This window comes from Bison bison, unplaced genomic scaffold, assembly GCF_000754665.1.
Source record: "Bison bison bison isolate TAMUID 2011002044 unplaced genomic scaffold, Bison_UMD1.0 scf7180017864053, whole genome shotgun sequence".
Lineage (NCBI taxonomy): Eukaryota > Metazoa > Chordata > Mammalia > Artiodactyla > Bovidae > Bison > Bison bison.
The window spans coordinates 4,139,996-4,155,707 of record NW_011494625.1 but is presented as its reverse complement, the minus strand read 5'-3'; positions in this window follow the sequence as shown (position 1 = coordinate 4,155,707).

The window sequence follows — 15,712 nt, the reverse complement described above, 5'->3', positions numbered from 1 at the left end:
ATCAAATTGCCAACATCTGCTGGATCATCGAAAAAGCAAGAGAGTTCCAGAAAAACATCTATTTCTGCTTTATTGACTATGCCAAAGCCTTTGACTGTGTGGATCACAATAAACTGTGGAAAATTCTGAAAGAGCTCAGAATACCAGACCACCTGACTTGCCTCTTGAGAAACCTGTATGCAGGTCAGGAAGCAACACTTAGAACTGGACATGGAACAACAGACTGGTTCCAAATAGGAAAAGGAGTACGTCAAGGCTGTCATCACCCTGCTTATTTAACTTATATGTAGAGTAGGGAAGGAATAGAGACGCAGATGTAGAGAATGGACTTGTGCACACAAGGAGAGGAAAGGGGGTTGGGATAAATTGGGAGATTGGGATTGATATATATACATGCTACCATGTGTAAAATAGATAGCTAGTAAGAAGCTGCTGTATAACATTGGGAGCTCGGTGCTCTGTGATGACCTAGAGGAGTGGGATGGGGGTGAGGTGTGGAGGGTGGGAGACTCAAGAGGAAGGGGATATATATATATATATATATATATATACACATTATTATGTAGCAGAAACCAACACAACGTTGAAAAGCAATTACTAGCTCAGTTTAGCCGCTCAGTCATGTCTGACTCTTTGTGACCCCAAGGACTGCAGCACAGCAGGCTTCCCTGTCTATGACCAACTCCAAGAGATCGCTCAAACTCATGTCCATCGAGTCAGTGATACCATCCAACCATTTCATCCTCTGTCATCCCCTTCTCCTGCCTTCAGTCTTCCCCAGCATCACAGTCTTTTCCAATGAGTCAGTTTTTCACATCAGGTGGCCAGAGTATTGGAGTTTCAGCTTCTACATCAGTCCTTCCAGTGAATATTCAGGACTGATTTCCTTTAGGATGAACTTGGATGGATGAACTTGCAGATCCATGCAGATGAACTAGGATGGATCTCCTTGCAGCTCAAGGGACTCTCAAGAATCTTCTCCAATACCGCAGTTCAAAAGCATCAATTCTTTGGCGCTCAGCTTTCTTTATATTCCAACTCTCACAGCCATACAGGACTACTGGAAAAACCATAGCTTTGACTAGATGGGCCTTTGTTGGCAAAATAATGTATCTGCTTTTTAATATGTTGTCTAGGTTGGTCATAGCTTTTCTTCCAAGGAGCAAACATCTTTTAATTTCATGGCTGCAGTCACCATCTGCAGTGATTTTGGAGCCCAAGAAAGTAAAGTCTGTCACTGTTGCCATTGTTTCCCCATCTATTTGCATAAAGTGATGGGACTCGATGCCGTGATCTTAGTTTTTTTAATGTTGAGTTTTAAGCCAACTTTTCACTCAATATAAAAGCAATTATACCCCAAGGAAAAAAAGAACTGTGCTGAGATGAGCCCCCAACACCCCCAGGTCCATGGTTTTTGGTGGAAAACAGTCAAGAAGTCTACAAAGATTATTTTTAAAGTCATGCAGTAAGAGCTTTGAGAACAGAATCTAAATCTTTAAAAATAGTTTTATTTACTTTAGTCCCTAAAGTCAAGCGTCTTATATGGTGTTTTTGTATGTCTAGGAGGCCCAAAGGTAGACAACAAGATCTTATAACATCCCTGAAATCATATGAAATACTGTATATATATATACACACACATGCGTGTATATGTGTGTGTGTATATATATGCATGTGTGTGAGTTATGCATTTTCCAGTCTTTTACTTCCAAGAACTTCTCACATATAGCCATATAATAAATATTTTTTAGTTTTAGAAATTATACCTATAATATAGAGAAATCTTTATATGCTAATACCAACTGTTTTTAAGATCACCACAGTGTTAAAACTATTGACTTAAAATATCCACCTGGATATGATTCTGGGCGGTGCCCTCAAAATAAATCAAAATACGGTAGTTGCTATCCTGCTCTTAAAAATCAGTTTGAGGGGCTTCCTTGGTGGTCCACTGGCCGACTCCAAGCTCCTGACGCAAGGGGCCTGGGTTCGATCCCTGGTCAGGGAAGTGGATCCCAGTGCCATGACTCAGAGTTTCCAGGCCCCAACTAAGACCCGGCACAGCCAGATAAATAAATATTAAAAAATATAAAAATCAATTTGAAAAAAAATCCTCGGATATACAGATGACAATATAAACAATGGCTCAGTTGAGAAACCTTGTAAACATCTAGCACATTTTCATAAGAGATTTACATTGATAAAAATACAATGGCCCCGCTGCATTTTTTGTGATGATTGAAGAGGCAGGCGTGTTACTCAGACAGAGTTGTGTTGAGTAAAAATCAACACCCTACTTCCAGTTTGTCAAGATGTCTTCACCGGGACTGTGGGATTTTACTCTTCATTTTTTCTACCTTTTAAGTTCTCAGTTTATTTTTGAAAATGGTTCAGAGGATGGTGACGTTAGAAAAACAGATGTTTAAATGTTTCCATTTTGCTCAGTGACACCTTTGATTTAAAGGGTTTCAAATGAAAAGCAGGTTGGGAATAGGTTTGAAGTGATGTCAGAACAACGCTCACCTTCATGCAGGGACAGACCGGGAATTGTGTGCCTGAACCTTGCTGCTGTCACATTGTCACCTACAGAACGGAACTCAAAGCCAAGTGGTGAGAGAGGTTGCTTATCCTCTCAAAGATTCAAAACGGATATTATTGTAAGGAAGATGCCCATAAGGCAAGTCACAACATCTAATTTACCTAGGGAGGCAAGCATTTAGTGGATGGGGAGTTTGCCAGGCTTTTAAAAGCCATGAGAAATCTTGGAAGGGTCAGTTCTTTCAGTCAGCACAAGAAGCTTGGCCACAGATTCCGTTCAACCATAATTAAATCATCATAAAGAAAGCACCGTACAGATTCTCAGAATAATATCTTCAAATGTTAAACCTCTCCAAGGCAATTATCCTCACATTAAAAAAATTGATGAGTGCAGTGCCTTCTTTTTCCTTTTTGTCTTAGCAATGAATGGCACAGTTACTTTACCATCAGACAAAAGTTGCAGCTCAGACTTCCCTGCTGGTCCAGTGGTTAAGAATCCACGTACCAGTGCAGGAGACCTGGGTTCAATCCCTGGTCTGGGAAGACCCCACGTGCCATGGGGCAACCAAGCCCATGCACCACAACTGCTAAGCCCATGCACCCTACAGCCCGTGCTCCACAACAAAAGAAGCCACGTCAGTCAGAAGCCAGCACACCGCAGCTAGAGAGTAGCCCCCTCTTGTCACAGCTAGAGAAAGCCTGTGCTCAGCCAAATGAATAAATACATAAATACAACTTTTAAAAGTTGCAGTTTCTTATGAAAAGAAAACCCTATTTACCCAATCTGAGCCTCAATTTTTTCATAGGTAAGTGGGAGGGATTATAATAGGATTTTAAGAATTGAATAATAGATGCAAAGCATCTGGTATATCATCAACACTCAAAAATATCTGTCCTTTGCTTATTCTTAGGAATTTCAAAGACAGCACTCAAATGAAACTCCTTTGTATTTTAGTCTAGGTCTCACTGTGATGATATTGGTGAGTGAAATATTCAGTTACTTCAATTTCAATATTGTTTCCAATTTTAGGAAATCATCTACTTGTTGGTATTCTAGGAATGTGTTACAAAGATAGCTCTATCATAAAGGAGAGATTTTAAAAATATATTCTATGAGTATTGCAAGAATAATACATTTCAAAAAATAAACAGGAAATAGGTGTCATTGCTTAGTGTTTTCTGGGCTGGGATGTTATTCCTAATTCGAAATCACTGGACTGGGATGTTATTCTCTAGATTAGAGAGCAGCCTCCAGGGGTTATTGTACACTCTGATGTTTGGGGGAATATGTTATTTACCACCTGTAAGTTGCCTATCTTGTTATTTTTGTTGGGAGTAAAGCTGTAGCCTTTACCTCCATTAGGTAGTGGAGTTTGGTTAATGGATGGGTAACAGGAAAGAGTGTAAGGGGAAGCCAATGTTAATGTGAACTCCTGCCGTTTTTATTATAGTGGCACCCGCAATAGTTAAGGTTGAGCAGCTGTTTCCATTATGAACTCCTATTTCAGGGGTTTATAACTGAGCTGTAAAAATTTGCTCTAGGCTAAAACTCAGCTCATCAGGTCTTAGCCTGGGAGAATTTCCCCCCCCCACCATTTTTTTTTTTTGAAAAGAAGAAATCAATTTAGCTTTTAAAAATAAATAAAATCACAGAAATTTCAAAAATGTTGAGTTTTCATCATGTTAAGCCCAGATGTTGAAATGGATGGTAATTACATTCCTGGAAGTCTAATGAGAAAAGTCAGTCTCAAAATTGTACCTTTCAAGTATACTTTTCGAACATCTGATACAGACTGATGTTGCAATTTAGCAAGATAAGCAGTTTCTTAGGCCTTAGAGCTCATCGTTATTTGTAAACAGTTTTACCAATGAACCTCTTTTATTCATAGTATTAATATACTTATTAATCAGATCTGGCTATAGAAACCAGGGTAATTCTTTGTAGAACTTGTTAAATTACTTTCATTTTAGTAGAGCAATAAATCGACAAGTTAAACTAATGGAAGGTTATTGAAGACATTGATGGCATTTTTATTTACATGTTTAGAAGCCCTTGTTAGATATAAAAGGTCTTACCTACCTGGCTGTAGAAAGCTTTGTCTACGTATGATGATGATAGTGGTGGTGATATGATGATGATAGTATGATACACTAGGAAGACTACAGGCATTGACAAAACAGTATGCTGAAAATACAGGTTTTGTTATTACTCAGGTACGATGGTCCAACTCTCACATCCATACGTGACTACTGGAAAAATTATAGCTTTGCCTATATGGACCTCTGTCAGCAAAGCGATGTCTCTGTAGTTCTGGAGAAGACTCTTGAGAGTCCCTTGGATAGCAAGGAGATCAAACCAGTCGTTTCTAAAGGAAATCAACCCTGAATATCCATCTTTCTAAAATCTAAATGAAATCTTGCCACTTCCCTGTGAAAATTGTGTAACGACTTTTTATCCTTTACTCGGTAGATACTTAAGTTCTTGCAACTGACTTGTAAATTCACTTTTCTGACACAATGCCCTTTAGGGTCTTCCTGAATTTCAGTCATCCACAATTACCTATGGCTCCATAAGCAATCAAGGTATCTTAGGTCCACTCTTCTTGGTCATATTGTGTCCTCTCGATACAATGTCCTCCTTCAAATTGTATATCTGCCAAATTCTTTTTAGTTTTTCAAATTTACACTTGAAATCTAAATTACTGTAAAGTCACCTCTGATGACTTTCCCAGTCCTACTCCTCTGCTTCTATAACATAAGCATTCTTTTATGTATGTCTTTTTCTCTACCAATAGATTTTTGTTCCTTAATAGCAGATTTTCAAAATGTTTTGAAATCTCTGGTTCCCCTGAATCTAAGGACAACCTGAACATGGCAGGTTGACTTAATAAAAAAATTGATTAACTTGATGATGATATGGCACCTGTTCCAAAGGATTGGCAAACTCTCATGCTTCTAAACCTGAAAAAATGGATTAAGTAGCAATGCTACTTAATGCTAATCACTTTAAAATAACAAACACATTAAAATCAAGAAATATCCTGTTATAGTCTAATATCTTTGCATTAAATATATGCCATCCTCTCAAGACTTTATGCTGGGGACATAAACTTTGTGTCAACAAGGAAACCCTCTGGAAAGGCTAAGGAAGCCTTTTGAACAAGTTGAAAAACAAAACCTTTCTCATAATCCATTGCAGCATTTATTGTTTTTGATAATCTCGTGGTGATAAATGTGTTCAAACAGTGCTTCCCAACCTGTTTGGCACCAGGAACAAGTTTCACGGAAGAGGATTCTCCATGGACCAGAGGAGGGGGGTGTTTGGGACGAGTCAATGCATTACGTGTATTATACACTTTAGTGCAGAATAATCAGCTCCACCTCAGATCGTCAGGCATTAGATCCGGGAGGCTGGGGACCCCTGTGTTAAAGGACAGAATCAGTTCTCTAGGTTGTGCCACATAAAAACCTGAAGCCAGTCACTGGTTTCTTGGGTATAGTTTCACAATGTGCTCAGTTACATGAATCTGTGTTGATGGCATTCTCTTTCATGTCACATCAAATTAAGCAATTAAATTAAATATTGGAATTGTTTTGCAAGGAGTTTGCAGAAGGTAAATCTCCGGGTGCTTTTTAGTTCGTCCTCAGTTGAAAAGCAATTGGTATACGCTGCCTTCAAAGTTTACTCGTCTTCGGTATCTGAAAAATCATGAATCAGTCTACTATTGGTAATGACGGATGAACTACAACATTTTCATTCTGACCTGCACAGAAGGAGAAATGTGTGTTTTATTGTTCATACACTCCACGCGGGAGGTCAACACTTCAGGGTTTAGAGTGATTCTCAAAGTTTCCCACCACAGCACAGATAAGAGGTGACAGTCACATATCTGACACCTGTGGTCTGTGATGTAGGTAAGCTTTTTTTGTTTCCCCCTGCAAGTCCCTGCAAGCTCACTGTCTCTCCACAGTAAGAAAGCATATTTATATATAACTACAGGGACTGAGCTTAATTGAAAGGATAACCTTGAATGTAAACCCATTTAATAAAGAATTAACTAGTTTGCACATTTCGTGTATTTTTAAAAAAATTAATTGTGGATTATAGCTGGCCAAACTGGTGGTCTATACACTGGGTCTGAGTGAAAAAGAAAAGATCAAAGGAAAAGTTTTACCAAATGTTACAACAAATTACAGAAATAGTTGAGAAGTTTAAAAGGTATTTGTTTTTTGCCTTTATAAAAGCAATAATTCTGACGGAAATTCTGGAAATTTTTGAATAAATTGTGATTATAGGAAAAAGGTTGTAAATTTCATAGGATGTAAGAACTCACCCTTTATAAGGCAGTTACTTCATCTGTTAAGTGAGCTTACTCTAAAATTAACATTCCATTGGACTAAGGGAAGAGAATAATGGATTAATGCCCCTTAGAGCCTAATTTTTTTAAAGTCTTGATTAAATTATGTTATAAAAGAAAATACTTTATATTAGTGGCTAATGAAAGAGCAGACCCAATATGTTCCTGCTTTAGTATGATTACAAATTTCTTTCTGGAATGTCCTTCAGTTCCCAAATATTAAAATCCTATACATTCTTTAGAAGTCACTTTACAGCTCAAATAACTTTAACCTTGAACTCACCTCACAGATCAAATGATTTTGCTCTTGGTCAATGCTGAGAGCTCTTAATGGATATTGAAAGTGAATATCCATTACTTTCAATGGATATTAGCCAGGTTATCTACTCTCATCTCCACTTGGTTGTCTCATAGGCAGCACAAAGTCAGCAGGTTGAAAACCAAGGACATAACCTATCTTCTCCCTCCAAAATCTGGTTCACTGTCTCCACAGGCCATCCATCCAGTTCTTAGCCAGAGTCTCATTCCAAATATCTGATTATCTCCAGCCAGTTTTTCAATACCTTTTGCCTGAATCAAGGTATTTTCTTCCTATCTAGTCCCAACTTGTGGTCTGATGCCCACTTTAATTTCTTCTCTGTTTCCCAGCAAGAGTGATTGAGTTGAAGTACTTAAAGTATGATTGTGTACTACATTTTCTCCAAAGCTACCAAACACAGGTGTGCACATACACACACTCACTCCAGCACACACACGAGCACAAAGCCTCCCAGGGGCTCCCACATTCTTCTCTGATAAAGACCTACATTTCCAACACAACAAGCGAGCCTCTGTGTGTCCTGCCAACCTTGCTTGACCTAATTTTGTGTCATTTCCCCTCAGCGTTGTGTACTCCAACCACGTGAACATTCTCTTGGGCACATTATACTCCAGTAGATCTTGGCCGTCACAGATACTTTGCCTCCAATCATAGTGTTCCCATTGCTTCTCTTCCCAGCCTCTCCCTTGGTTAACCCTTTGTCTGGTTGACTCCTACTCACCTTTCGGAGCCCAGTTCAGATACTATTTTCTTATCTAAGCCTTCCCTGACTCTCTAGATTAGTTTACTCTGTACTGTGTTCTCATATACTACTCTTAGCTCACCCTGTACAATTAATAGGTACATATTTTGGTTAATTTCTGCTTTGAACATTAAATTGTAAGCTCTGTGAAGGTGAGGACTATATATATATATATGTAAAACATCATACTGTTCAATATCACCAACCGTACTCCAATCACAGGTCTGATTCCAAAAACTACTTTTTTCATTCTATGTTTTGATTGAGATATATGTACTCTTAGAATAGTGTTGATAATTTAACAGCCTCAAGGAATTTTGAATTTGACATCTAGTTTGCTCACTTTTATTGGAGACAAACATTGTAAAATTATACTGAAAAAAAGAAATGAAATTGGGTCAATTGTAGAGACGTGGTTGGATCTAGAGATTGTCATAAAAAGTGAAGACAGAAGGAGAAAAACAAATATCATATATATGCATATATGTGGAATATAGAAAAATGGTGTAGATGATCTTATTTGCAAAAACAGAAATAGAGACACAGATGTAGAGAACAAACACATGGACATCAAGATGGGGAGGAGGGGGTGGGATGAACTGGGAGATTGGAATTGACATATGTATACACTGCTGATATTATGTCTAAAATAGATAACTAATGAGAACCTACTGTATAGCCCAAGGAAACCTTCATAGAGTTCTGTGGCAACCTAAATGGGAAGGAAATCCAAAAAAGAGGAAATACAGCTGATTCACTTTGCTGTACCGTAGAAACTAACCCAACATCGGAAAGCAGCTATATTACAACAGAAATTAATTTAAAAATGAATAAAAATAAAAACTATACTGTGTACATATACGCAAACCTATATAGAATGCTGACATGAACAAAAAGAGTATTGGGAGACGGATGCAGTATTTAGAGACTGTCTATTCTCCACTGCTCAGGTAGGAAAAAGTAGGACTCAACTCACCCCAGTGAACAACTATAAATAATAATGGTGGCATTATTCTTTTGTCTTCTCCTTTGCAGCTGCTAATGCGCTTTGACAGTTAGCTCTGCTCTTTTATGAACTCTCCACCAGCTCTAATCAGTCATGGGGAAGTCAGGCAGCGGCATTTGCATGAGCCAGTTCCCACCCTTGCTTTCTAAAAAAAAAATGCATTTGAGTGTATAAAGCATTTTTGAATGTGATTTTCTCCCTATGTTCCAGTTTATAATTTCATCTTTCAATATAGATGAATGTAGGCTGTGACTGTCAAGTTAGTTTCTGCCTCGGAATAAATTGATGACATGCTATTTCTAAGAGAAGTAAGGCAACTTTTTAAGAAATGAAGACATTGCAACTCAATGTCAAATAACTGACTTCTGTACACGTGTAAGATATGCGTGCGTACGTGCTTAGTCGGTTCAGTCCTGTTCGACCCTTTGAGACCCCGTGGACTGTCGCCTGCCAGGCTCCTCTGCCCATGGAGTTCTCCAGGCACGAATACTGGAGTGGGTTGCCGTGCCTTCTTCCAGGGGATCTTCCCCACCCAGGGATCAAACCCATGTCTTAGGTGTCCTGCACTGGCAGGCAAACTGTTTACCAGTAGCACCACCCGAGAAGCCCCAGATACGCATAGAACACTTTAAATATTGTGGGAACGTGTGGGTTACCCTCTCTGCTCAAGAGTTCAACCACCTGCGCCTTATCCACGCTCTCTCTACCAAGAAACCAAGTAGGAAGACAGTGTTTCAGTGAATGCTGCCAGCTCTCTCTCAGCTCACATTTATTTGCTTTGATGTAAGTATTAAAACTTGGGCAACTAGCGCATTGTTTGAAAGTTGATGATGAGAATGGAAGTTTCCTTGAAGAAAAAAGGTATATGGGAAGTCAAGACCTCGACATGACCTCAACTGTAACTATTGCCCTACTGGTTAGTTGAAATTGAAGATCAAAGACCCAATGTGCTAAATGTATTTCTCTGTAAATTGTTTCAAGAAAAGGGTGAAAAAGTATTTGATGGCACAGTTTTTCTTTTTTAAAAATTATTTTCAGGGAGAATGCATTTACTCACTTAAAAATGCAAGTGTGCTGCATAGTAAAATAATACTTCATGAAAATGGCTGCTTGGTCTTTTTATTCTTCTTTGTGAGTTCAACTATCTACGTAGATTCTATTATAATAGATTTTTAATACAAGTGTTCAGGGTGTATATACCTGAGTTTTTTAAATTACATTTTGAGTTTATATATACGTATTTATATTTATATATATATAACATATACATATATATAAAATTAAAAAAATTGAAGTATAGTTGATTTACAGTATTTCAGATATACAGTTAAATGATTCAGTTGTACATATATATAAATATGTGTATTTATTATTTTTCAGAATCTTTTCCACTATAGATTATTATAAGGTATTGACTGTAGCTCCTAGGCTATACAGTGGGTCTTTATTGTTCATATATATGTGTGTTGTGTGTTAGCGGCTCAGCTGTGTCCAACTCTTTTTGACCCCACAGACTGTAGCCCACCAGGCTCCTCTGTCAATGGAATTCCCCAGGCAAGAATACTGGAGTGATTAGCCATTCCCTTCTCCAGGGGATCTTCCCTACCCAGGGATCGAACCCAGGTCTCCCGCATTGCAAGCAGATTCTTTACTGCTGAATCACCAGGGAAGCCCATATTCATATATATATATATACACATACATATATGTATATATATTATTAAGGACTTCAGATTTGGGAAAAAAGAGAAAAAAATCTTTTAACAAGTAGCATTTTTCTTTCATCTTTTTTTCTGTGTCTAGGAAGAACAGCCTTCCCCTGTGTGTTCTCTTCACTCTGACACTTACGACACTTCTGACAACAGACATTTGGGCTTTCTATGTATCGAGTAATTGTCTGTGATGCCAGCTGGGTGTCCTACCTGGGGTTGGCATCAGATTCTACACGTTAAAAGTTCAACCGCAGACTGCTCCCACTGCAGATGCCAAATGCAAGTCCTAGGTTATCATCTGCGCCTCTGACGGACCAGTTCCCATGACTCCCTTCTTGGGTTCCACACGAGAATTTGCTAGAATTGTTCACGGAATTCGAGGAAACATTTGTGTTTAGTGGCTTATCATAAAGGATATGGTAGAGGATGCAGAAGACAGCCAGATGAAGAGACACGTAGGGCAACCTATGTGGGAGGCGATCAGAGACTGAACCTGTGTCTTTTGGGTCTCCTGCATTGGCAGGTGGGCGCTTTACCACTAACGCCACCTGGGAAGCGGCGTTTCTGGTAACCTGCATACCTTCCAGATGTGGATGTCATTTTTCTCAATGCATAGTTTTTTGTCTTTATACATTTTCACATTAAAATAATCCCTCAGGCATCATGAATGCATGATGATCATCCTTATCTTGAAACTCAGAATCAAAATGCCAGGTAAGTTGCAGGAACTGTATACCATGACTGAGAAAGAACTGTTCTGATTCATGTTACTCTGCTAATTCATCTTTATTTTGTAAACTTTAATGTAGTCAGAAGAGAATTAGATTAGCCGTCAAATCATTGGCCTCTGGTCTCTGGTGTAGAGAGAACCCTTAAGCCCTTGGAGCCTCAGTTTTTGCTGTTTTGAATCAAGGGTGGTGGGTGGCATGGAGGGGAATTGAAAATGATGTTGGAGGAACATAGACGGTCTCAAAGGTCTGTTCCAGTCCTAAAATTCTTTAAAATCCTTTCATTTCCTTAGGTGTTCTATAAATAAACTTTTTAAAGGTTAGCATATTCATTCTCTTTCCAATCCTTTGCCTTAAGAGTTTTGATGGAGTGCCATGGTGCCTACCTGCTTCTTTTAACTCTATTTGTTTACACCTGGACATGGCCAAGGGTGGGGGACTGGAATTCATTGCCTCGGCACCGGCAGGTTCCCCACCAGACTGCGGGCTGCTATAAATCACTTTACTAGGTTCTATTTCCTGCAAATTCCTTTTAGGTAGTGGGGGAAGGGTGGCCACAGAATTCAAAACAGATTTATCGAAAGGCCTTTGAGAATAAACTGCAAGAGATGACCCAGCTGCAGAGCTCAGTGAGGGACTCTCAGCGAAAAAGACTAGTAATTAGTTTCATTTGTAGGTGAAAGAAGGTCTTTGAAGATGTCTGGCATTAATTATAATGGTGGTCACTGTTGCCATTTCCAAATCCTGCTTTTTAAGATCAGGGACTGTCAGTTTAGAGACGGCTTAGCATCTCCTCTTAGGAGGAAGAGAGTACTTAATGGGGGCGTAAGTGGTAAAAGTTGGACATGCAGAGCATGGGCAAGATTAAATAGCATGTCAAGTCCCATTCTTAGAAAACTCGTTCCTGAAAGTCAAATTACAGGCTCTCTGCTTTTGTGTAACAGGGACTTTTCCTCTTTGTCCTAAGAAACAGACCACTATTCCAAGTGGTGGTAACAGTACCGTTGTGCTTCAGCCACCTCTTCTACTTCGTCGCTGGCCCAACACATGCTCCGTATCTTACCACCTTATGGATCTCACGTGCTCCTCCAGACCCAAACTCCACACATTCTTAGTTGCCATTCTTCTCAGTCTATCACTTAAATCACTAGGCAACTCCCGCTCTGAGGGCTGAGAAACTCCAGATGCTAACTGGCCACTGGATTATCTGCATTAGGAAATCTCCAGGTCCCACATGTCCTGGACCTGTGGTCTCTGGACTCCATGTGACTCTGCAGGCTCCTCTGGGTCCTGAGACTTTATTTTTTTAAATTTATTTTTATATTTATTTAGCTGCGCTGGGTCTTAGCCTGTGGGATCTAGTTCCTGACCAGAGATTGACTCTACGCTCCCTGCATTGGGAGCAATGAGTCTTAGCCACTGGACCGTCAGGGAAGTCTCTCCCATGATTTCACCATCTGGTCGGTCCCAGGACCCAACAGCGCTCAAAGTGTTACCCTCACCAAGCCTATTCTTTTTTGCTCTCCTAAATTCTTCTACCACTACTACTGCCAATGGTAATAAATAGCATTTATTGAGCCTTCAGTATGTATTAGGAACTAAGGATTCTGCACACAGAATCACTTTTAATCCTCACAAGAGGGTCAGAATTTTTTTTTTTTTTAATATTTGCGTTTTTCACATGAGGAAGCTGACGTGTAGGGCTGCAACATACTCTGCCCACGTGCTGCTGTGCTCATTTGTGTCGGACTCTTTGTGACCCCTTGGGCTGTAGCCGGCTAGGTTCCTCTGTTTATGGGATTTCCCAGGCAAGAATGCTGAAGTGGGTTGCCGTTTTCTTCTCCAGGGGATCTTCCTGACCCAGAGATTGAACCCACATCTCTTGCGTCTCCTGCATTGGCAGGCGGATTCCTTACCACTGTGCCACGTGGGAAGCCCCCTCTCTACCGTTACATAGCAAGCATCAGCATTGGATCTTTAACCCAGGAAGTTCTGATTCCGAGGTTTAGCTCTTAACCAAAGCACCAGCAGCCATGCGGAGCCCCAGGAAACCATGCCTGGATGTTGTTTTGCCTTCTGAATTAAAAAAAAGAAATTCTGCTTCTCTTGGTATTATCCCAGGCTTCAATTATGGGATCCTAGGCCTCTTCTTAATTTATTTGCCCTGTCTCTAAGAATCAAAGGCTCTGACGAGCACTTCGTGTTCGTTCTTTATTGCTTCACAACAGCTTACCCCTGAACATAGTGGCTTCAAGCAATGAATATTCATTATCTCACAGTTTCAGAGGGTCAGGAATTTGAGAGTGGCTTAGTTGGGTGCTTCTGGCTCAGGTTTCTCATGAGGTTGTAGGCAGGAAGCCAGTGGAGGCTACGTTGGCTGAAACTTGGACTAGATCTTCTGAGAAGTCTCACTTCCATACATGGCTCTTGGCGGTCATTCTCAGGTTCTCACCACAAATATCTCTTCACGGGGAGACCTGGGTGTCCTAGGACAAGGCAGTAGGTTTCCCCCAGAGTGAAAGATCAAAGGGAGAACTCTCAGGACAGAAACTGCAGTTTTTTTAAACCTTAATCTCTGAAGTGAAATTTCTGCTATCTTCTTTCATTTCTGTCGCATTCTCTGTTAGAAACAAGTGCTAAATTCAGCCCACTTTCCAAGAGGGGGGGATTAAACTCCACCTCTTGACGGGAGGAACACCAGATGGTTTATGATTGGACATAGGGAAAGATTAAGGGCAAGATGAGAAGGGGGTGACAGAAAATGAGATGATTGGATGGCATCACGGCCTCAATGGACGTGAGTTTAAGCAAACTCAGGGAGACAATGAAGGACAGGGAAGCCTGGTGTGCTGCAATTCATGGGGTCCAAAGTGCTGGACATGATTTAGCAACTGAACAACACCAACAATAGGTTTTAAACCATCACCTGCTGGTACTTGAGAAGTTACTTCATGCCAGAACTTGCTTATCTCGGTTCTGAACTTCGTTGATTAAGGCACCTGTGGTATCAAGAACTTATAGTCAAGCCAGAGTGTTCCTATCCTGGCCTTACCAGGTCTTAGCTGTGGAAGCTGTGGCAAGTGGTCTTTCCTAAGGTGAAAATGGAGATAATAGTCCTTACCCCATTTTTATGTCATTATGATCATTTGTAACTTAGAATTTCTGTGAAAGTGCTGTGGAAAAAGCTATGCAAAAGTATTTTTGAATAATTTTGAATATTAGAAGACTCAACATTTTTTTTTCATCTCCTGGATAATATGGAAATAATATTTTTAGAACCAGGATTATATCTACAATTCTCATAATATTCTTTATTTGGCAGGATATTTATTAAATTGCCAGAGCAACTTTCTAATAAACCTCTGTCATGCAACCCACTGGAAAGAAGGAAAAAAATACTACTGAGTGTATAACAAGGCACACATTGTGATCAAGATAAAAACAAATAAACAGATAGTCATTAAGACAATAAAAATAAGCAAGCTTACAGACAGTGTGGCAGAATATTTGAATCTTCAGAGGAAAGACATGAGTGATAATTAACAAATTATGAAACTCATACAGTTTTAAAGATAATTTTATGACACCTATTTCTTATTATAAGAATGTTGCCATCAACAGTTACCAAATACTAATTAAAACTTTCTCCATCCCCTTCTACAAAGTAAAGTCAACAGCAAAAAAAAAAAAAAAAAGTGACTGTAAGGATTTTATTTGGAGTCTCAACACAGTGAAATTTGCATAAATTCTAATAAAGCAAAATTAAAATCCATTAACACTTGTCTCTGGTAATTAACAAAAGCTTGCTGTTTTAAATGACTGTGTTTCAGACATATGGAGGGAAGGAAAGATGGGAGAATGTGGAGCCATGGAAAAATATGAAGATTATAAACTCGGAACGATGTTATTTAGAAAGTCTCCAATTTTAGGAAGGAAATAAAAGTTATTTAGGCTTTTAGGAAGCATTGAAAAATGCTTTCCATTTTATAATGTATAGACTCACTCAAGAATTTCACCAGATGTTTATTTTACAAGATACATATGACACTTACATTTATGTACATTAATGATAATTTACTACTCAATTCTAATTACTACCCTCTGGAGAGAACAGACATGTTGACAAATATTGATTATTTAAGGCAAACTACAGAAAACCCATAATTTCTGATTTAAAAACGCTGGAGAATTTAAATTTTCTTTTTCATAGATTCCCAAATATTTGGAGAGAAGAGAATTAAGCCATAATGCATTGAAAATTACTATTTGAAGTCATTGATGCATTACTTTATATTTTGGTGTATTTATT